The following is a 24,439-nucleotide window of genomic DNA, read 5'->3' as shown; positions in this document are numbered from 1 at the left end:
GGCCAAGACTATAACAGGGGTCAAAAAAGAACTAGGTAAGCTCATGGAGGACAGGTCCATCAGGGCTATTAGCCAAGATGGACGGGGATTATTTCCTAGCCTCTGCTTGCCAGAAGCTGGGAATGGGTGACAGGGAATGGATCACTTGTTGATTACCTGTTCTGTTCATTCCCTCTGGGGCACCTGGCATTGGCCACTGTCAGAAGACAGGATATTGGGTAGATGGACTTTTGGTCTGACCCAGTATGGCCATTCTTATGGGGCATGGGTCACTTGCAGGTTTAAACTAGTATAAATGGTGAATCCTCTGTAACGTGAAGTCTTAAAACCATGATTTGAGGACTTCAGTAATTCAGCCAGAGATTAAGCATCTATTTCAGGAGTGGGTGAGGTTCTGTAGCCTGTAATGTGCAGGAGGTCGGACTAGATGATCACAATGGTCCCTTCTGACCTTAAAGTTATGAGTCTATGAGCAACTTGGCAATGCAACCTTTGCCAGAGTGTCCTCTATGGAGTGCCCTAAAATGTTACTGTCCACTCATATTCTTAGCCCTTTGGGCCTTGTCTACATGTGGAAAAAAATGTTTGGTATAATTTCAGATGTGACTTTAAAAACCTATATAGTTAGACCAGTATAACCCCATGTAGACACTCTTATTGCATTATAAGAGTGCCTTGTTTGGTTTAGTTTTTGTCACTTAGAAAGTAGTTTAAATTAAATCAATAAAAGACACTCTTAATACTGGAGTGAAGTGTCCACTCATGGGGTGGTGTGGGGCGGGGGTGCTTACTTGTATAACTATACTGGTATAACTGGTATCATTTTCCCTTGCAGACATTAACAGAGAGCAAAGGCATGTAGTCCTCCTACCATTGTACAACCCTTTCTCTTCCAAGATCCAGCTGTCCTCAGGCACCTCTGCAGCTCCACTTCACGTTGACAGGCCACATCTCCGCTGTGCGTTCCTGGCAGCCACAGCTCTCCCTCTCACGACAGCTGCCAAAAACATGCTGACCTGCCTGCCACTCCTCACTCTAATCCTGCTCCCTTTGCTGTTAGTGTTCTCCCATCTGTCTGCCTGCTTTTCCTCCAGAGCATTACTCTTTACATGGAGGTGCCCTAAGCCTAAGCCCTGTCCGCCTATTGATTAACACAGCCCTGGTGAAATCATAGTCCTTAGTTTTTTCCTCTTTGTTTTTGATCGTTCTCCCATAGACTTCTTTTATCCAGACCCTCTGCTTATGCCTTTAATGTGTGCGCATGCGCACGACCCCCAGCTAGTATAAATCAGCATAGATCCATTGAAATCAAGGGAACCATACTGATTTACTCCAGTGGAAGATCTGACCAACCCTTTCTCTTTTGGTTCTTTAATCAATCCGATTTTCTCATTCCCTCTTCTTCTTTTAACCATTTTTAACACTTTGATCGTTTGAATTTTTATGCAGTCTGGTTTCATGTACTGTTAAAAATGCAGCTCTAATAGCAGGCACACCATTTTCTGAGCCTCCGTCACAAGGAGACTTAGTAAAACGTCAGTTTTTCACTTCTGTTCTCAGCCCATATGTTTTCAAGCAGCACTTGGGAAACATTTTTTTAAAGGACAGACTCTGGAGACGCCTTCTGATATCAGCAATAATCATCATAAGCTGCTTCTGAAGAAGCTTGTGGGATTTTCAGTCTCTTTACAGAAAAGTCAGCAATGCTTCTTATTCTCTTATTCTTTAACCTTCCACACCAAGTTGAAATTTTTCTCCTTGCCTTCAACCCTGCATAATTCCACCCCCACCTGTGTCTCTGCTCTGACTTTTAGGGAAGATGGTTCGGTAGTTATGGTACTAGGCTAGGACTCAAGAGACTGGATTCACTTCCTGGTTCTGCTGCAGACTTACTATGTGACCTGGATAGACCACTTAATCTTTCTGTGCCTCAGGTTCCAATCTGTAAAATGGTTATAATAATACGCATGTTGGCTGTCTTGCTTATTTAGATTGTGAAGTCTTTAAGACAGAGACAGTCTTTTAATAGGTATAGGACCTAGCACAATGAGGCCCTGATTTCTCTTGGGGGGTCTCCAGATGGTACCGGGGTTGCCAGATGCCCAGTTTTTGACTGGAATGAGGGGGGCAGGACAAGGGTGTTCGGTTTTGTGCGATTAGAAAGTTGGCAACCCTAGATGATACCATAATAGAAATACTAACAATAACTCATCATAGTAAATAATTTGTACAACAAATTTTGCCTTTTTTTTTTTGCCAAAATCTATGAGCTGATCGTGCTTTTGTCGAATTTATTCATTACTCCAAAACATTGGCTGGAAAATTTCAGCAAATAATTCTCAGTCTGTAGATGATTCAGAAGGAGTTCATTGCAAGTTTTCGAATTTCAAGTGGTGTTGGTGAGGTCTAGCTGGACTTACAAGTCACCTATTTGTTTCCATGCTGCGACTGGATGAGTGTGTTAACTCTTTAGGACCTCTTCTGGGTGCTGGGTGGTGGTGGTGGCCTGTGATGTACAAGAGGACAGACTAGGTGGTCTGATGATCCCTTCTGATATTAAATGCTATGACTATGATTCTTCACAAAAACTGATGTTTTGGCGTATTCATTTAATATGCAAGCAGTGGACTCATTCACTGGACAACTAATAGAAGGCGAGCACAAGAGGGGTGGGAACAAAGGTAAAGCAAATGTGTTAAAAACTTCAAACAAATATTCTCAGGGGTTTGGGGTTTTTTTGCAGCATTTGCCGAGTTCAGCTCATTTCTCACCATTATTTACCTCACCCCTTTGTTCTGCCAATATAGCCCTCCTCACTTCTCCCTTCATCCAGCACTCATCTCATGCCTTCTTACAGATTTCCCCCTAAATCTGGATCTCCATCCTCCACCCAGTGCTCCAGGCACCCACCCTCTCTGCCTTCCACGTTCTCCTCAAAGCTCTCTTCTTCCCAGAAGCCCATCAGCAAAGATGGTATTGCTACAGTTGGATGTCTTGATATACAGGCAATCACAGGCCTTACAAAGGAGACTGAGCATGCGGAACCACTCGTCGTGTGCAACAGTTGGAGCAACCGCACACAAAGGAGGGGGCTGATGCAATCCATCGGCAAAATGGGGAACTAACAGGGTTTCCTAGGTTTCAACTTCAGGAGTTCAAGGCTGGAATAGAGTTGTGTTTTTGGCAACCAGGATATCCGGTCTGGTGAGGTCCCTAAAAGGAAGTGGTCCACACGTGGCTCTGAGTCTGTGTGAGGTCCTGGAGAGAGGTAGAGGCTAAGAATAGCTGCTTCCTGGAACCAGGGCAGGGATTCCTTACCTTGGATTCCTGCAAAAGGGAGCTGCCTGTGCACAGTTTGCCCCTATCACTTTTCAGGTAAACATTTTAAAACAAACAAGTTATACTAATACGTCACTCCCTCTCAATGATTTCTGCTCCTGACACAGGAAACTGACCTGCATGGCCCCAAATATCAGCTACTGCTTGACCAAGGGGGAAATAATACCATAAAATATCTGTGAGGACGACTTGAATTTTAAAATGAGTTCACTTTAGCCATGCTCCCATCTCTTTTGGGGTTGCTTCCTGCACTTTTCCAGTGATCGGCTTTTACTCACACAAGTACTCCCAGCATGCAAATGTGAAGCTTGGGTGTGCAGGAGTATTTGCATTGGGAGTGGTATATTTTACATGGAATAGACCACTGTTTGATGCAGCAGGGGAGAACAGTATTTGCAAATCTCCTCAGCTAGGCCAGCACAGAAGCGGTTAAACAAGCCAGGCTCAGATCTGACCGAACTGTTTGGACCATGCACACATGTGCAATTACTCTGTGTGACTGTGACAAGAGAAAATGAAATGTAAATTCTGCACCCAGGCAATAGATTTCACAGCAGCCTAATTTTCCTAGGAATGATGCCTTGGGCAGAGCCTGTGCAGCCCAGGAAGAAGCAGGTTTAAATATTCTAAGATTCACTAATCCGCTTTATCTGCAGCTTCTCCCTAAACTGCTGCTGCTTCCTGAGAGATTTAAAGCCACAGTGGCTTCTTCTAGGCCTTTTTCTGATTATTATGTTTATGCTCATCCAGTCAAGAAACAGAAACATTAGCATGTGATTTACAGAATATGACCAATCACAGCTACCGAGACAGCTTGAATTTGAAATATTGAACAGTGGATACTTGCAGAGAATTGGCCATGATCAATTTGTAGATTAAAAAAAATAGGACTGTTTTTGAGTGTGATGGGGATTCATATTAGTGGCCTATCAGTCTTAAGAAAGGCCTTTTATAGCTGTATCCTGTACTGGGTATCAGTCTGTAGAATGGTGTTGTATGAACACACAAGTCTGATTTTTTAATTCTGTATTTCATTCTGATTTTTGGCAGCCTCCCCCTTTTCCATCCATATTTCAAACCCTCTTTTTTATGTCTACACTGCTATAAATGCTGGAGGGGCTCTCATGTCAAAGCATTCATTTACTTAATGAAATCATGCAAAGAAACTAAAGAAGAAAATCTGTGAATGAAAAGTAAAAATTAAAAACAAAACAAATCCTGGGGTGAAACTCTGGAGGGGAAGGTGTCTCCTTGCTACCAGAAATCCCTAAGGAACAGATGAGTCTGTCTTTCTTGCTTCCATTCTAGGTACTTGTTCTTTAAGTATACACTAATTAGTTAAGAAAAAGCCCTCTGTGTGGTTTGGTTTCAGTAGCATTGGGCAGGAGAGAGAGGCATGTGTATGTGAAAAAGTTAAGCAAATTCAAATAAAGTTATGAAGGCCTCTAATGCTCATGCAGAGTATTTACTTTTCAAAACTAAAATGAATCCATTGGTTTCAAATTCTCTCCCTGAGGCCTCATAGTTTGTATTATTAATGGCATTTTTTCTAGCCTGCAGAATTATTTCTATTTGAGAAAAGAGCAAAACCTTTTTCTGACGTTTGGGAGGACAAAAGATCATCTGAGCTAGAAACGGCAACAACTTTTGTTCATGCTGCTGAATAGGTTTCAGCAGCACTGTTTTGTAAACAGGTGAAGCAAACAATGCTCCTGGTCTGAGACTTTACTGTGGTGAATTTCACAGATGAGGTACTGCTTACAGACAAGGTACAAACCTGTGGGGAAGAGAGGCTGTAAGAGAAAATACATGCTTAGTTATGGTATAGCTGAGCAGAGTGAATCATGCTAAAATAGTAACTGAACTTAACAGGCCAATATTTTAATCTTAGGAACACCTGTGTGAATCCACAGTAACTTGGTTAATTATTTTGTGAAGTCACTGCATTTAGGCCCTGATTCTGCAAAGCATGCTTATATGAATGCATAATTTTAAGCACATTAGAAGTCACATTGACTTCTATGGGATTATTACTTTAAGCACAGGGTTAAGTGCTTTGATGAAGTGGGCCCTTAGACTCTGATCCTGGTTACAGCTGTCTGTCCCACCAAGTTTTCACTAGATGCCTGGATCCTTGCATATAGTATTCTAAATGTTTGCCACAGACTCTCTCTCCCTCTCTTTCTTTCTATTTAGCATGAATATACTGTAATTGGAATGTCAAGATTCTCACTTAGGAAGGAAGGTGAGGAGGAGGAATGTACAGAGGAAATCCCTCTTTCCAATAATGAATGCATGCAGTTCAGTCCAGACTGGGCTGTTCAGATGTTTTATTCCTCCTTTGCATCTCATCACAGGGGCTGTAGCAATAGCAGAGCACAGAGATGTCCCTATTTGAGCACCAGACCCATCAAAGATGCTCAGTGTCCATTTTTTTAATAGTTTCAGGGAGACTCTTTGATAAGAAAATCCCTTTTCGTAATCTTTATACTACTAATGCTTTAAACTTGTCAGATCAGCTGTCCTTGTGGGTGGATTTGACTAAGGCTTCATCAGGAGGACAGAGTAATGAGGTGCACAGGAATCCCAACCCCACCCACAATGACACTTTTAAAAAAATAGTTGAAATTCTAAGCACTGCGTGTCTTAGCCTTAAAAGAGATAGCAAATGATTTGTTGTCGTCGTTGTTGTTGTTAGCAAATTAGGCACGAAAAATTGTGAGGTTTGAAAGTCTCTCTCAGCACCAGAAGCACCACCACCACCTCAGGGAGGCACAGCAAACACATTGCTGTGAGCACGCTTACTGGTTTCCAAAGTCACTAGCCAATTTGAATGTTTACTATTTGGAGCTGGTGTTGGGCAATAACCAGTCACCACAGGCAGCACTCCACACTGCCTCTGTGCTTTTCTCCTGATCAAGGCCATAGATGAGATCTGCAGCACACAGAGGCCTTGTCTATAGAAGGCGTTATTTGCCAGAAGTTTTCAACCACTGCTAATGTTGGTTCAGCTCCACTAGAGGTAGCCCTGGCAGGAGCACCAGTACTGACCAGGCACCAGTGGTTTTACCACCTTGCCATCTATATTTACCCTCAATAGGATTAAAGAACAAGGGGGTAAGCATGCCAATGCCCAAAGGAGCCCACCCCCTAAATGCTACCACTGGAGGGGCAGAACTGGTGGTAACAACCATGAGAAATATTTGACAAAAAGCCTAGTGTAGACATAGTCTGACAATTCATCAGGGTTGCTATTGCCACGGGGTGTCCCTCAGGCTCATTCGCATCAGTATGTGGCCAGTCAAAATCCTGCAACTTTCACCAGCAACATCAAATGCAGACCAAGGAAGTGTGTGAGATCATGCACGAATGCTGCTGCTACTGACAAATGGCTCAATTCTGAGCTATTTGTGTGACTATTCTTGAAGTCAATGGGGGCCTGGTTGCAAAGATGTGCTGCAGTGGTCACGCAGAAGGAGGCAGTTTCCAAGCTGGACAACTGGTTCACAATCTGACCCCAATATACAGTATGTGATTATGGATAATCCTTTCTGTTTCTCTGAATTACTTTAGCACAACAGTGGTGCAGATTTTTTGAGGGCTGATTACATTGTATTTAATTTTGTTTGTTTGCTTGCTGTCATGGTGGGTGGAAATCACCTTATTCCATTCATCTTAACTCTAAAAATCCACCCTTAGATACAACAGTTGGTACATTTGCAAGCCTGCATCACTACTCTTCGCACTGTGAATGAGATCTAGTCACTGACTCACAACAGGAGATCTTAATATTGTTTTGTTGCCTCCTTTAGATAGACCTGAAAATGAATAAATCACACACATGTCCCACAGCTAAGGCTATCGATCAGGTGTGTAAAGATTGGACACTCACAGAGATCTAGAAAGCCCTGCATCTGTTTTATAGAATTATGCTAAAAAATTATATTATATATTAGAATTATATTAAAAAATAAGTTTCACAATCCCCATTTGGGAACCCATTTTGCTTTGTCATATTTCTGAAATCACAACTGTCAGCATTACCACTTGGAACCATAATGTGGTTTATATTGCCCTCCTTCTTGCACCTGTTCTCCTCAGCCCTTTAAAAGCTGGTGTTTGTATCCAGGAATTCCCAATATCTATTTAAATTAAATCTGAGTTTTTAAAGACAGGCCAAATTCAAGAGTAGAACTTGGTTTCATTGGGGAAATAGTCCAAGCCTACCTGACCAAATGCAAAAAAGCACATTCAGGCATAATTAGAATTGCAAATAAAGATCAGAGCCCTTGGGACAGATTTTTTTTTGAACTGGACCACACAACCAAATATGCCCAGAATTAGAGGAAATCATATCTGCACTAAATCATAGTTATACACAGAGGATCAAAATAGCTACTCTACATATCTTGTATTTATAACAGTACTGCCTGTACAATAATAATAATACATATCCCCCATTCATTTGTTTATTTTTAGCAACTCTGTCCAGGAAATTATTAGAATTCATGTATTAAAGGTTACATTGTCCCCAGTACATAAAACATCTTATTAAAGATAAATAGAATAAAAAAGTGCTTGATAGAAAAAGAATGTCTGGGTTGTTGTTTTTTTCCTACTAGAAATCATTCACTGCAAAGGATAAATTGTCTGATGTTATCAAGATCTGTTTTGGAGACTATTACAATGCTAGTCAAATTTTTAAGTGGCCAGGTTTAGGTTTAAGCCTATGTCCAATGTTATCAAATTCCATGAGTAAAGGCCCGCCACTGAGAACTCTCTTTTTCCTTGATTCCTCCAATCTTCAACATTGACACAGATAGCAGAGTATCAGAGGGGTAGCCGTGTTAGTCTGGATCTGTAAAAGCAGCAAAGAATCCTATGGCACCTTATAGACTAACAGATGTTTTAGAGCATGAGCTTTCGTGGGTGAATACCCACTTCGTCGGATGCAAACAGATAACAGAAATATTTCTTCCAAATGCAGTAGTCATAGCAAGCTTTGGGGGAGAGATGGTCTGAGATACCTGGGGCCGGGACCAGCTAGATTGTAACCTCTACCTTGAATTTTCTCCAGAATAAATTGGCAGTCACCATGGAGTGTGGAACTCAGATGTAATATGGTCTGCCCTACCTATAAAGCTGACTTTCATATTTTATCCAAGTGGCTTCAGGCACAGATTGTTGCAGTGTTCTACATAGGAGGTATAGGTGAGCAGTGATTTACTTTGGCATGGTCTGCATCTCAGAGGAAAGTAAAAATCACTCAACCACCCACTAGGGTGACCAGATAGCAAGTGTGAAAAATTGAAACAGGGGGTGAGGTATAATAGGTGCCTATAAAAAGCAAAGCCCCAAATATTGCAACTGTCCCTATAAAATCAGGACATCCGGTCACCCTACCGACCACTGTTGGAAAGTCCAGTAGCAGGAAGGTGCCTAATAGCCCCCCATGACTATATCACATTTTGACTATTAGTAGAGCAGTCACTGAGACTTTGCAAGTTCCTCAAAAGGTTTCCCCCCAACAACCAGAATCGCTTTCATCTTCTCTAGATTGCCCTCAAGATGTTCACGTATTCTATTGCCCTTTATTCCCATCCCCTCACCAAAACTCACAACTGTGGCTGATATTTAAAATACTCACCAATGTTAAATTCATCAATAGTTATTTTGTGGGGAGGATGATTCTTTTCCAGGATGGAATTTTCTTTAGGCTGTCCAAGAGACCTGGCTCTATACCCTGGGTCTTGGCAATTGTGATGTTGTCCAGAATAGGGCAGAACCTCCTACTCCAGATGTGGGGAGTTTACAGCTGGCTTCAACAGTTTATATCTATCTGCCTTGACTGCTCAGGCAGCCCAGCTCTCAGCTTATACTTCTGGATCCCCCTGCTTCCTGGCTACAAGCCAGAAACCAGCTCTGACTCCTTGACCCCTGATGGCTGGCTTTGTTGAACAGTGTAGGGGGCATACAGTGAAATCCAGTTAAGTCTGCCTTTTGGGGAAAGTTGGAGATCATGAAGCAAGGCAAGCGGCCTGAACACAAAATTCTGGATGCCTGGCTACCTCAAAATGATCAGTTCTTTGGCAAAATGGCTGAATTGTGTGCCACCTTCAAAACATGCCAAATTTCACAGCCACAGAATCAGAATCCATAGGGCCCAGACTGACATGAATGGGGCAGAGCCAGCACTTCAGAACTGTTGTTTCAGGCTTCCTGCAAACTCCAGATGACACTACTGTCAGTTTATGCTCAGTTCCCATTTTCAAGGTTATCACTGCAACAATTAGGGCTAGAAACATCTTTTTATAAAAATGGAAGCTGAGATTCTGGAGCACTGTTCTGCAACCTGTGTGTGTGTGTGTGTGTGTCATATACAGCATCCTGGCTATAGGATACTGCAGCTGTGAGAGACTTTGGAGAGGCATTGCCCAGCACTTCACTCTGGAAGGAAAAAGCAGAGCTACTTTAGGGCAATTCTGTCCACCACTTCCAGGTCCCACAACTGGGTTATATATTGTATGGAAGAAGCTGATGGCCACTGATAGAACTAGTAGCATCAACATGAACAGCTGACCTTTATCCATTGCCTCAATGAAGATTTTAAAGGTCTGCTGGCTACAGGGTAGAATTTCATAAATCTGTGGTTCCTGCTGCAGTAAACCAGAAAATGACAGCAGTACTGAAATCCATGGGAGGATGTTATTGGATTGTCTTACCTGACAACATGCCACACATTTGAGAACAAGAAGATCATGTAAAATGGCAATAGTATAGTACCAGCGCTTGTGGTTTCTTTCCATCTTGACTCCAGCTCTTCATCCTATCAGCTTTATCCACAGATGATAATGATGTCTGTAAGCTGCCACAGAAAAAAGAAATCATTGTCAGAAACAAAGATGGCAGGAAGACTACTTCTTGGTCATTGTGGGCCGCCTCATTCTCCAGTTCTCCAGTCTCTGAGCTTTATCCTCTGTGTTTATAAACCAGGTTAAAGGGATCAAGGCCCTATGATCACTAAGGCTCTTCTTGTTTCACCGCACACTAAAATACCTTCAGTAAGGTGGAGTGAACCATCTTTAACCAAGCTGGGTAAGGCTCTCTGAAATCCATACATAGGACAGATCAAAAATTTTTACCAGTAGCCAAGAGCCTTATCAGTGGTCTCCTTAAGAAATTGTTAGTTATTTTTTACTGTTATTTTAGTTAGTTAAATGTCATTATAATAATATTTATATATGTATTTCTACACTTATTTACAAGGACCCTAACACTCTGGCCCAGCTGCAGTTTGCTCTTCACCTATGATTTCTGCTGTTTGCTTTAATGAAGGCATTACAGAACAGGGAAGTTCTATGGTGCTTTCAAAAACTGCTGGGTGTGCAGTGAACCTTGAACAGATAATAGCAACTCATTTACTCAGCAAAACTTTAGTCCATTTCCCAAGGACAAATCCGTGTTGATCTCTCTAGTCATGGTCATCCCTTCAGGGGACTTATTTGATTATCAGTTATGTTCTTCCTTTTTTAATGGCCACCAATGAAAATTCACCTTGGGTATTATATTGTTCTGTTTGTATGAGGAATCTTTTATGATCTCAATATTAGTTTCTAAGGAGAAAAAAGATCTAGAGGGTTGTCAAGGCATAGCTTTCACTGTCCAATAGAGTTAGCCTCATTAAAATCGTTCTCGCCAACTCTGTGCTCCTTCAGATGCTGTCAGTTTATCTCAGAATACCTGACTTCTGTAAATTGAAGGCCCTTTTCCTTACTTTACATGGTACTTAGGGAAAAAGAACTTAGATTAAAATGATTGAAACTACAATTAAAAAAAATAAATTATGGAATAACTATCTTAGGAAAACATGCCCTGTACGCAAGTCTGCCATGTACATGTAGAAGGTTTGTCCGGTTTTAAGCCAGAATCCTTTTTTCTCTGTGATTTTGTCTGGTACTGACACAAAACAACATGGTTTGGTCCAGTATTATGAATGGAGGACACCCCTGTGAAGAGCACGTAGCTGTGCCCCCACCAGGGTGAACTCACACGCACTCACACCGGTAGGGGTGGGGTCATGCGGCCGAGAGCAGGCTCGCACCATTCCTGGAAGTACCGGAATGTCTGATATTCTGGGGATGCAGCAGTGGACACCCACTAGAATGGCTATGTCCTAATAACAATATTAATACTTTGTACAACTAATATGTAGGGCTTGTGTAGCACTTTTCCTCCTTAGATCTCAAAGCATTTTACAAAGGCCTGTTAATCTAGGAATGATGTATAAACAGCAACATCCTTCCAAGCGTTACTTTTTGTTCAGAAATCCGTCACTTTATACTTACGTTATAAGCAGCCACCTCTTTTTCCCATAGTCCCAATCTGCAAAACTTTACACATATGCCTAACTTTGTGCACACAAGTCATCCCATTGAAATTAAGCTCTCTAGTCCAGATCATCAGCTACAGCAAAGGAGGGCATGGTACATCTCAGGAGGTTGCCTTTGCACTCTTCTTATCATGGGCCTGATGTGTGCTAAGCCAATCCCCTTGCATGATTTAGAATACCCAGAAGACTGCTCTAAGTTACACCAAGCTGTAGCCTCAAGCTGCCAATCAGGCAGCCAAGAATCAGTAAATGACAGGGATATCCTGGCCCTGGCCCCCCTTCCCCAGCCATATCCACTATACCAGCATACAGGGACAGGATTAGGAGCTGCTATGCTGGTCTATGTCACTGGAGGATTCCCCTACATTAGGGTGTATAGCATGTGGCCATCTATACCAGCTTTAGGGCTGCTTTGCTCCAACAGTGTAGCATAAAGCAGCCACAAAAAAGAGAAGAATGTGGCTCTCTAACTTTGTGTATCAAATGTACTGGACTGGTGTCATATTTTGACAAAACTATCTTTGTGTTTCCTAAAAATTAGTGTAGTTCACAGCCATTATAATTCATAACTCTCCTAGTCCACAGAAAAGAAAGTGAAGAAGTGAGGGATTTTTAACCACAAAAGCTTACGCCCAAATAAATCGGTTAGTCTTTAAGGTGCCACCAGACTCCTTGTTGTTTTTATGAATTATAAAGGTCTACGTGCAATAGAAAATTACTCTAGCTGAGATCATGACTTTGTCTGGTGGTCTCAGCCAGTACAAAAGTGCAAATCCCAGCTGTCAGTCACATTTTAATGTCAAGGCATTTCAGAGGAGGGGAGAGAAGTTGCATACAAGAGTGGAGTGGCAGATGCAAGAAGAGGAAGAAAAATAAAATACCAGAGAAAGGGCATGTGGGAAATCAGTAGATACATAGAAAATGAGTGTGAATAGTGAAAAAAGGAAATTACTGAAAAAGATCAACTGCAAATACTACTCCTGAGACGATGCGAAAGTGGGGGGAAAGCCACAGGGACTTGAACCAGGTGACTGCTGGAACAAAAATTAGCATAAAGGAAAAGTGTGCGAGATTTGTGGATTTGGAGAGTTAAATTCTTTTGACCAGATTGTAATTAGCTACAGTCCTTCTCAAGGGAATAAGGGGACATATGAAGCCCTCTTACTCTCCATGGGCAGGTTACCTAGTAGCTATCCATATTATGGGTAGTAGTGAAGGGAAGCGAGTAGCCTCTGTCTGTCTGTTACTTCCTTTGCTGCACATGTCAGTGGGTAGGAGGGTAGATTGGGAGGAGCATTGACTCTGTGTCCTCAGAGTGCCAGCATTGTAGCTGAGCCTGTACGCCAGGAAATGGAATGTGTGTAAGGTATATGGCTAGTGTAGATTACTTTCCCCACAGAGCAAAGGCAGGGAACTAGGAACCAGATCAGAGTATCTGATTCCTGATCTGCTCCTGGAACAGTTCAATTTCAGGGCTTATGGCAAAGCCACATGTTACTCCTTTAAAGGGAATTTGCCAAGCCAGTAGGTTTTTGCAAGCTCTCAAAGCTCAGTGCACATTCACAATTTCATCGTCTGTGTTGTAGAATCATTGTAAGTCAATAAGAGAGGACACAACTTGTACCATAGGGAGTTAACTGGTCTGTTGATGTATGGGGAGATTCACAGTAATTTTGTTCAAAATTGCTCTCTCCTTTGCCCAAGATGAAAATTCCTCTAGAGGGGACATTCTCTGAGAGATGTAAATTCTCCTGTGGGTTTCTATGTGACAGCAGTAAATTCTTTTATTGCTCTTTAAGCTGAATTTTCCATGGTCAGTTCTCCTAGGAGACTACTTTTGCATGAATTTCCTGGTTGCCTGGACAAGACCAAGACAAATTTGAAGTCAGAATGTTACCATAATTCAGTTCAACAATAAGCCAGACTCAGTAGCAAAGTAAACAGAGGTGCAAGCTGATCAGAAAATAGATGTAAGTAGTAAAATAGAATAATTTATACCAGTTTGGCATTCAGTGGGTTTTCAAAGTCACGTGACAACAATGGGGGAATGTAACAGGAAAACACTAATAAGAGGGACACTAATAAGAAGCAGCTCACCCAGTATAGTTATAGCAATTTCTGAGCAGCTTGTGCTTCATGTGTAAAATACAGCAGCATTGAATTTGCCTCTAAGAATTCCATTGGAACAACACCTGTTTCCCCAGGTATCAATCTGGTCCAGAGAGTTCAAGAAAAAAATAATAATGGCACAGAAATAAAAAGTGCATATTTATATATATATTGGGTAGCCCTCTAATTGAATCCACCAGGGGGCGTCTTCCCTGTGGGATTCTACTATTACTCACCTACAGCAGCCTAGACTATTCAAAGTATTCTTCAGACAGAAACAGATGGAATCTGCCTGTGTTGATCCTCAGTCCAGCCTTTCGGAAATTCTGACAGAAGCTTGTGAATGTATCAATGAAGCATCTAGATGAGGAGTTAAGGTGACTGATAGAGGGATTTAAATAGCAGGGGCCAGAGGATGAACACTTCATTTACAAAACACACAGGACAGGTAAGACAAAACGTATTGTGCCTCTGATGTTTCTGGATTATATTTTTTTCCTGAGTACAAAGTACATCAATTAACAAACTAAAAGGGGATGGATGGTGGAAATAAGGTTACACTAAAATTAAAAGTAAATTATTAAAATTAAGACGTTGGTTCTTTAAATTTCAAGCGTTAAAGACTTGGTTTGTGAATGATTCCACCACTGCTGAATATTCAGCTGTGAAAATACAGCTAATATTTTGACAAAATGGAATAGAATAAAACTCTCTAAGACAGTTTAGATTATAGACTGTATGTCCATTAGAAGAAATCAGAAAATCAAAACAGACCCCGCATAATTTCCTATGTACTTGCATTAACAATACTCTAATACCCAGTATGGTTCACTTTAGGATAGTAAACCACTTTATTCCACTCTATCATAGCTAAGTGTCCTCATCAGACATAACACTACAATGAATGGAACTCACTTTTCCATTAAGAAGATAGTGCACCTTGTTAAGAGTTATTTTAGTCCATGGTTCCAGCAATGTTTCAATTATCTTTCCTTTTTTAAGAATTTATAACTTGATGTTAAAAGTACCCTCCCAGCTGGCACAGTTGGCTTTACAGAGCAGTGCTAGGTGATCATATTTGAGCAGAGAATTGGGCCCTCGGAGTTTTTATGATCTGATTTTTTATTAGATTGGGGACTGCTAACAAGAGCACAAATTAATAGTAGTGAATTCTACTATTCAGATAAATGGTGCGGTAATTGTAAATCCTTATCAATGCACTATTCTCAATTTGTATTTGTGTATTGCTGCTTTTTGGCATTAGAACAATATACAGATAACCTTTTTTTTGCTACAGACTAATGAAATTCCATTAGCAAGTAATGACAAACCCAGCTCTTCTTTCAGATCACTTTAAGCCCTGTTGAAAGCTTAGGAACCAGCTTGTTATTGCAGGATTTTTATTCTACTCTTTGGTTTCTCATTTCTGGGCAGGGAAGCGACAGGTTAGTTATCCTGGAAACTGAGCTGCTTTAAAATAATGATTGTGTGGGGGAAATGGTATAACTCTGGCTTGGCTTCACTGCAAGCCACCAAGGTATAAAGCATAGATTACAAAGCTTCAAGAAATTTGAGAAATGGAAAAGATAATGGCAAGTGTGAGACAGCAAATCATTCAAGAAGGCAGATGGCACCTATGAAAACCCTGCTTGGAAAAGCAAAAACCCTTAAGTCATTACAACAAACTTCTGAAAATATTTTAATGGACAAGTACCTTATTCAACTATGACCACCTGTAATACAGATAGTTACTTCATTACCTCAGAGATACTTGGTGAGTGGTGTGGTTGGGATGTCTGCTGTTGGTTGGTTGGTTTGTTCTTCATGAAGGTTATATGGCTGAGTCCCTTGGGTCTTTGAACAGACCCAGTGTTTGAAGTCTCTGGGAAGTTAATCCCTCCCTCGTACTGAGGGGGTGGAACTGAGTAGCAAGATTTAGTATATAAGTCAGTTGCCAGGCAAACTCCTGCACAGACTGTCGGGAGCTGCAAACAGGGGGATTCTGGAGGGAGTTTAGAAAGAGAGGGTAGTGCCTTCTGTTTTAGATATGACTGTACAGGTAGAAGATATGGATGATGAGAAAACAACTGCTGTGATCTGCCTTGTGTGTTTTCCTTTCTGCCAGAAAACAGGAAATGTTTCTGGCACATGAGGTGCAAGCGGGTGGCCATGCTGGAAGAGATGATGTGTGGTGGAAATATAAGTTTCAACACTGTGCAGCATCTGTGCTCATTTATATGGGTTACTCTTCTGGGTGGAGGCGTTCTGTAATTCTATCAATGTACTGCTCGTGTCACATGTGTTTTCATATGGAGCTCTACTTCGCCCTTATGCAAGTCCCCTCCCAATGGAGCTATCCTGCAGGACCTCAGTTCCCTAGGGCTGGGTTCCTCCTGCCCCGGACCCGGATGAATACACACACACACACACGCACACACACACATTAACAGAGCAAGTCTGAGCAGACGGGGTCAAGCAGCACTTTCAAGCTGACCCCTTATATGTCTCTGGACTCAGTGGGCTGGATGAAACAGCACTTTCAAGCTGCCCCACTTATGTGTCCCAGATTCAGCACCTCCCTATCCCCACTCTCACATCACAATTGTACTGGCAGTAACCTACTTGATGAGCAAACCGCACAGTATTTTGGGTGCTGCAGGGATCTTTAGCTTAGGTAAAAGAAGCGTTGCTGCAGAGTAAATGGAGGAAGCTAAAAACACAAAAGAGTAAAGTTCAGCAAGAGAGAGAGATGCAACCAGCTTAACCATAAAAGTTATTTATTGAATAATAGTGATAACTACACACGGAGAGCCTAAACCAACATAACATACATTATTAAAGGTTAATGTCTAGGGTAGAAAGGAAAACAGAGAGAGAGAAAGAAGAGATCTCACCGCCCCCTGAAGCTTGAACTGGTCGGGGTTCCCTGGTGATGGTGGTAGCTCAGGGTCCTGAGTGCTGGAGACAGGCAGAGCCCCCAGCATGATCAGTCAGGAGAAGATGGAGTCCCAGTGGAACTGATGCATAGTTTGGATCTAAGCATCAGAACAGTTACTGGAGGGCGAGCAGAGACTTTTGTAGAGAAAATACAATGGTTCAAGGTAGAACACTAGATTTGTTTATAGGTAAACTGATGACTCAAGGGTTTTCTTTAGGCTAGACAATAGGAGCTGATCACTCTTGGCTATGGGTGATGTTTTCTTCCAGGGAGTTCACAGTGCAGCCAGGCTGCTTCAGTATTTTGGATATCAATCAAGGATTCATTACTAGAATTGGCCTGATAACTGCTGAGCTGGGTATGGGCAGGTGTACGTTCATTAACATCTGGAGCAGAGATTTCCATGATTCAGAGCTTCCCTGCTTTTTCTGGTCCCAGAGTTCAGTGTGGTTCTCTGTTCTCCATTCTGTATGCAAATTGAGATGTCTCCCTGTCCCATCTTTCATGCAGATGAGGCTAGGGGAGTTGTCTCTGTTCTTCATTCTGTATGCTAATGGAGATGTCTTAATCTTGTCACCCTTGTCAGGAGAGGTCTAGGTGCATCTCCCATCTGCCCTTCATTGCTCTCTGCAAGTCTTTTCTCTGATGGGTTTTGGTTTAAGCAGAGGCTGGTGGGGGGTTATCATTCATGAGTCAGACAGGCTGGATACTGCATCCTTGTTCCCCAAGAACACAGAGCTGACTGGTATCAAGAGGGAAAAATAGAGCCAAGAAACATTCAATATGAGGAGAAGTATCAAGTCATTACACTCAGCAAGTCAACTGACGAGAAATATGTCTACTGAGGAACAGATCAGAAAGCTACGGGAGACATATCTGATGGGCATCCTTGCAGCAGGAAGCAAGCAACTTCTAAGAGAGGCTCTTCAACCATCATTGGTGACTCAATGTTAAGAAAAATGGACAGAGATTTCAGCAAGGAACACAAGGACAGAAAGATGGTGTGCTGTCTCCCCAGACTGAAAATAAAGATATACCAACAAGATTGGACAGAATTAAGTAGTTGCCTGGCAAATCTCCTCTGTGACGACACATATTGGAACCAATGACTCAGCATCATGTGGAACTACATGGAAGACTTCAAGGGCCTTGGAAGGAGGCTGAAGAAAAGGAAAATCCAAATGATATTATTGGTGATCCTTCCAGTCTCATGAGCGCAAGATGGGTAAAGGCAATAATCAATTAATGTGAAGCATTGGGGGCATGACTGACGTGAAACTGAAGGATTTTGTTTTCTGGAACATTGGGTGACATTTCAGTGGGAGGAAAGCTGGTTGAACAGGATGACTGTATCTCACAGGTACCAGGGGCTAATCTTCCTTGGTGGAGACTAGCTGGAGTAGTGCCTTAAACTAGCAATTCAAAGGGCAGAAGCTAAAAAAGCAAATGCTGTACAAACTCACACTCAGCATGTCATGAACAAATTGAACCAATGTGACAAAGAACATGAAGAGGACACCTTTTCAGTTGTTATATAGCAATGCTATATATATCTGGATAACAAGAAGAATTGGAAATTCTCACTGATGAGAAGAAATTTGTTATAATTGACATTACTCGGTAGGAAGATTTTCATGACTGGAATGTCTATCACTATTATGATCTGTTTAGGCAAGGTGTGTAAAAGAGGTGTGCATGGCGTGGCATTGTACATTAAAGGCACCATTACCTGTTTTAGGGTTATTGATAATTTAGAACCACAAGTTATTGAATGTATTTTGCTCAATATACTAACTAACAAAGTCCAGGAGGTAGTATTGTTGGGGGTCTGTTACAGACCACTGAATTAAACCAGAGAACAGGATGAGACCTTAAGCATCTGTCTGTAATGTGTGCAAAGAAAATGTGTGTTGTTACATGGGACTTCAATTTGGGAGATGTATGCTGGTTGTTTCATGCAGCAGTACTAAAACATCATTACGATGTCTAAAAATTATAGATAATGATTTTCTAATTAAAAGGAATTGCACACAAAATGAGTTAACATTATATTAGTCCTCATTTTGATAGATAAACATGAATTAATCACTGGACTGAAGTTGCTGATGGCCTAGGGACCAGTGTGCATGATCTGATTGCATTCAATATGGGCAAATAGAAGGCCATAGATATAACTGGTGCTTCAAAAGGACTAATTTTCCAAAGATGAGGAAAATTGTGAGCAAAATCAATTGGGAAGAAAAATTGACAGAAAAATTTCAATGAAAATTGGGAGTTCCTTAAGAAGCATTTAGAGATGGCCAAAAAATCCACGATTCCACAGTCAACAAAGAGGATAACTGTAGCTAAAATCATATCCTGGTTCTGTGGTGAAGTGAAGGCAGTAATTAGAAATAAAAAGTAAAGTATAACAAATGGAAAAGAGGCAATATGTGATCTATATACATTAGAAGTTATGAAGAAAATTGATCAGGGAAGCTAAAGACATCAGGGGAAAATCCATGACTGGCAGGACTAAGCTTAATAAGAAGGAGTTTTAAGTATATTAAGAACAAAAGAAATCCTAGCAACGGGGTAAGCCCGTTATCAGATGGAGATGGTAAAATTGTTGTTAATAGTGTAGAAAAGGCAGAAGTGTTTAATAAATATTTCTGTTCTGTATTTGGAAAGAAGCAGAATGATATAGTCACATCATATGAAGACTTTATTTATTATTAATAATAATAATGATGATTATTATTATTATTTTGTTTGTAATATTATAGTGCCTAGGAGTCTCTGTCATGGATCAGGACCCCATTGTGAATGTTGGACAACTTCTACTAGGGATAAACAGTTTTAAATCAGTAGGCCCTGATAGTTTGCACTCAAGAATCCTTAAAGAGTTGGCTGAGGAGATCTTTGGCCTGCTGAGGTTAATTTTTAATAAATCTCAGAATACCTGGGAAATTCCAGAAGACTGGAAGAGTGATAATGTTGTGTCAATATTCTAAAAGGGATGATCTGGGTATAAGCCAGTTAGCCCAACATCAATTTCAGGAAAAATAATGGAAAACCTGATACTGGATTCAGCTGATAAAGAATTAAAGGGTAGGAATATAACAAATGCCAGTCAACATGTTTTGTATGGACAGTAGGTCTTGCCAAACAAACCTTATTTCATTCTTTGATGAGATTACAAGTTTGGTTGATAAAGATAATTGTGCAGTTGTAATGCACTTAAAATTTGCAAAGTGTTTGACTTAGTATCACACAATATTCTGATTAAAAAATAGTACTGTACAATATCAATAAAGCACACGTTCAATGGACTAAGAATTGGCTAACAGACAGATCTCAAAAAGGAGTTACCAATGATGAATCATTATTGAATTGGGGTGTTATTGGTGGGGATTCACAAGGATCAGTACGAGGCCCAATGCTGCTCAACATTTTTATCAGTGATCTGGAGCAAAATATAAAATCACTGCTGATAAAATTTGCAGATGACACAAAGATAGGTGGAGTAGTAAATAATGATGAGGACAGGGCAGTCATACAGAATTATATGGATCACTTGGTAAGCGGGCCCATTCAAACAAAATGTGTTTAATGTAGCTAAATGCAACATTATACATCTAGGAACAAGGAATGCAGGCCAGACCTACTGAATGAGGGGCTGTATCCTTGAAAGCAATGACTCTGAAAAGGATTTAGGCTTCATCATGGACAAGAAACTGAATATGCATTCCCAGTATGATACTGGGGCAACAAGTGCTAATGCAGCCTTTGGATGTATAAACAGGGGAGTGGTGAGTAGAAGTAGGGAGGTGACTTTTATCTTTGTATACGGCACTGGGGAGACTGAGACTAGAATACCATAGTTAATCCTGGTGTTCAGATTTTTAAAAGGATGCTGAAAAATTTGAGACAGTGCAGAAAAAAGCCACCAAAATTATTTGAGAAAATGCCCTGCGGTGAGAGACTTAAAGAGCTCAATCTGTTTGATTTATCAGGAAGAAGCTTAAGAGGTTACTTGATTACAGTGTATTAGTATCATCACTGGGGGAAAACACCAGCTACTAAGGATCTATTTAATGTAGCAGAGAAAGGCATAACAAGAACCAATGGCTGGAAGCTGAAGCCAAACAAATTCAGATTCGAAATTCGGCACAAATTTTTAACAGTGTTGGTGATGAACCCCTGGAACAAACTACCAAGGGAAGTGATAAATTCTCCATCAACTGGTGTGTTCAAACCGAAACTGGATGCCTGTCTGGAAGATATGCTTTAGCCAAATACAAGTTATTAGGCTCAGTACAGGGGTAACAGAGTGAAAATTAGTAGCCTGTGATACACAGGAGATCAGACTAGATGTCTAATGGTTCCTTCTAGCATTAAGCTCTATGAATCAGTACAGGTTTTTATAGATATCAGGGATTGCAACACATTAAAAGTAAACAAAATGTGAGGCCAGATCCTCAGCTAGTTTAAAGCAAGCTATCAATGAAGTCAAAGGAGCTACACCAATTTACACCAGCTAAGGATCTGTCCCAACTATCCAAAAAGGAATAAAATATGTATGTGCTGTGCTGGTGTCTAGCCACTGACTTCAGAGGATTTTGGATTAGGGCCAGAGTTGGCTAGAAGTATGGTTTCTGCCTGAACAACACATGGTTGATATTTGATTAGTAACAAGGGCACCTAACTGTTTTGTTCCTTCCAGTTGCCTAGTTTAGCACATAGCTGTCTTCCTGTAACTTATTCAGCATGATGCTTTTGTGTGTGTTTGGTTTTTGTTATTGTTTTTTTGCAGCCTGACCAGGAACCCCTGACCATTTCTGTGTAACCAGTTTGGCTGGTTCCAGTGACTGAAGCAGACCCAAATAAAAGAGGCAACACATCCATTTTGGAGCCTGTTCTCAAAGGTTCTTGAAGTTATGTTGTGATGTGGTGTTGCACCTTCTTGGGTGATGGGCCAGAGAAAAGAGAAGAGGAGGAGGACAAGAAAAGAATTGTATCAAAAAGGACTTCATTTAGGCAAGCCCATAGCTAAACAAGCAAACCTCTGAGGTATGTGTAAATGCATTCGGGAACATCCATTATGCTCCCTCCCTTATTCCCATAAATGTCTTCATTTAAACTTGACCCAAATAGAAAATGTATATGGATATAACTATAGATCAAAATAGAAGAGTTAGGGGCTCTTCCCCAGGAATTTTTGAAATATCCAAAAACAATGAGGAGTCCTTGTGGCAGCTTAGAAACTAACAAATGTATTTGGGCATAAGTTTTCGTGGGCTAAAACCCACTTCATCAAATGCATGGAGTGGAAAATACATTAGGCAGGTATAAATACACAGAACACGAAAAGATGGGAGTTGCCTTACCGAGTTGGGGGTGTCAGTGCTAACAAGGCCACTACAAAAAGTAATTTTCCCTTTGTTGATATTCACCCCTTCTTGTCAACTGTTGGAAATGGGCCACATCTACCCTAATTGAATTGGCTTCACTAACACTGACCCCCCACTCAGTAAGGCAACTCCCCTCTTTTCATGTGCTGTGTATTTATACCTGCTACTGTATTTTCCACTCCATGCATCTGATGAAGTGGGTTATATCACACGAAAGCTTATGCCCAAATAAATTTGTTAGTCTCTACGGTGCCACAAGGACTGATACAGACTAACACAGCTACCCCTCTGAAACTTGGAATATTCAATCATTTTAAAAGACTGTATACGTTTTAAGGAGACGCTTTTGCATTCAGCCATGTATTATGCATTACTTAATATGATTCCCCCCAGAAGGTGGGGCTCCTCCTTCCTCTCCCTACTTGGAGAGATGCTGGCAACAGATCTGCCTTTAGCAGATCTTCCTGCTGTTCCAGCTATTTGTGGCAAAGACTGGGAGCCCAGGAATTCCTCTGTCTGATGAGTCCTGTCTTCACAACCAGTGAGGATGTGGGAGGAGGGGAGTCCAGGTGGCACTGCATAGCAAATGTTCTCAATTTACAAGTGTAACAATGGCTTTGCTAACTTCCAACCCTATAGACTTAGCCCAGGATCTGAGATCCAAGCTGGATTCTTTCCTTCTCTCGCATCTTCACCAGCACTAAACGTTCCACAAGGCAAATTTTGCTTTCATCTGCATTTGCCCCACTCTTCAAAGTTGCACAGGTGTAACTGAGGATAGAATTTGACACTGAAGCTGGAACTGAGGCCAATATTTTCAGAATTGGGTACCTAAAGTTAAGTACATAAATCCATATTAAAGCACCTAGATAAAAGCTGTTTGATGTTCAAAAGTGTTGAACACCTGCAGTACCTAGTAGCATAAGTGGGAACTGTGGGTGCTTGACCCCTCTGAAAATCATGTTTATTTCGGTGCTCAACAGTAGTTTTAAGTGCTTAATCTGAGACACTAGAATTTGAAAATTTTGCCCATAGGTCATATCAGTTTTCTATTTAAAAAATAACTAATATCGGTCACTAACCCCAGCATATACTGCTCTGAAAATACACAGAGAGCAGATCTTTTGAGTAAGAAGATGCCATTTTCCCATAGCTGCTTTACAGAATAGAATCAAACATGGAACCAAATTCAGAGGTGATGTGTAGTTTGATCTATTTGTGTATTTGGGACCATAGTGCTTTGTGTTATCATAGTACCTTGGGGGAGGAGGGGGGAACTCTAACAGATCCAGCCGGGGGCGGGGTATGCGGAAAGAGGGTGTGCTGGCTCTATTACATACTAGTCTTTTTCCACATGGAAGCCACTTCATGGGGGGAGTTTATGTTATCAAGCTTCATGACTGGGGATGGGGATGAGGCACATCCATTTTCCATAGCAATCTCCCTTCTTCAGTCCCATAGGGTTTCTCTTCCTGAATTACTACAGATCGTGCCAGTGTTACTTTATGCTGAATTTCCCTCACTGCAGTGTGAACTTTTCCCTCACAGGGGTTTTGAGGAGTAGTGGCTGTTGGGGTAATCATAGGAGCCGCACTGCCATCGAGGCCAGGCCTCTGGAGATGGCCAATGAAGAGCACCCCCTGGATAAGGAATTCTCTGCTGCTGGAAATCTCAGGAAGGTCTTTCCACTGCCTGCTGCTCCAGACCCTCCCCAACACAAGGAGGAGGCAGGGCACAGACAGGCAAGGGAGGTGGCCATGGTTGACTGGAGCTCTACTACACCCTATTCTCTTCTGGCATCGCTTAGGGCTGTTCCTGTGCCACGACCTGACAGCTCTGAATCTGGGATCTACAACCAGATGCCCACCACTCTCGCTCTCCACTCGCTCTGAGTTTGGGTCAGATAGAGTGGCAAATCAAGCTCCAGGGTAGGCCAGGATGTGGTGTAGGTGCACAATCTCTCCTGCACATTTCCTGAACCATGCATAAATCTTGATAGAGATCCTTAGTTTTCAAAGCCAAATCCACTTCCTGTTCTTCTGGGCACAATCCTGGTGTCCCCACATCTCCATGAGTGTTCAAGTGGGAATTCCATGAGCACAGATTCATGGACATCCTAGTTTCCTATATGGGAGTAACCCAGGTAAGGAAGGACTTTTCACCCTGTGAGTAGTAAGGACTGCTTTCTAAAGGGTTTTCATTTACCACTAGGATAGACACTGCTAACAACACAGATGCTCTGGAAAAATACTTCAGATCTGCAAGAAACAT

At 41.5% G+C, this 24,439-nt stretch overlaps 1 long non-coding RNA gene across 1 annotated transcript in view; it reads right to left on the bottom strand.

The window, feature by feature from the left end:
* Positions 1 to 2,390: 2,390 nt before the first annotated feature.
* The window catches only part of LOC123370774, a 42,773-nt gene continuing 20,724 nt past the window's right edge, over positions 2,391 to 24,439 (bottom strand). Inside the window, exons 2-3 of the long non-coding RNA XR_006579536.1 lie at positions 10,062 to 10,204; positions 2,391 to 2,506 (exon numbers count right to left, since the gene is read on the bottom strand). This is a non-coding gene — a long non-coding RNA (uncharacterized LOC123370774). The remainder of the gene's footprint in view (positions 2,507 to 10,061; positions 10,205 to 24,439) is intronic.

This window comes from Mauremys mutica, chromosome 5 (assembly GCF_020497125.1).
Source record: "Mauremys mutica isolate MM-2020 ecotype Southern chromosome 5, ASM2049712v1, whole genome shotgun sequence".
NCBI lineage: Eukaryota > Metazoa > Chordata > Testudines > Geoemydidae > Mauremys > Mauremys mutica.
This window is presented reverse-complemented; position numbering and strand designations above follow the sequence as displayed.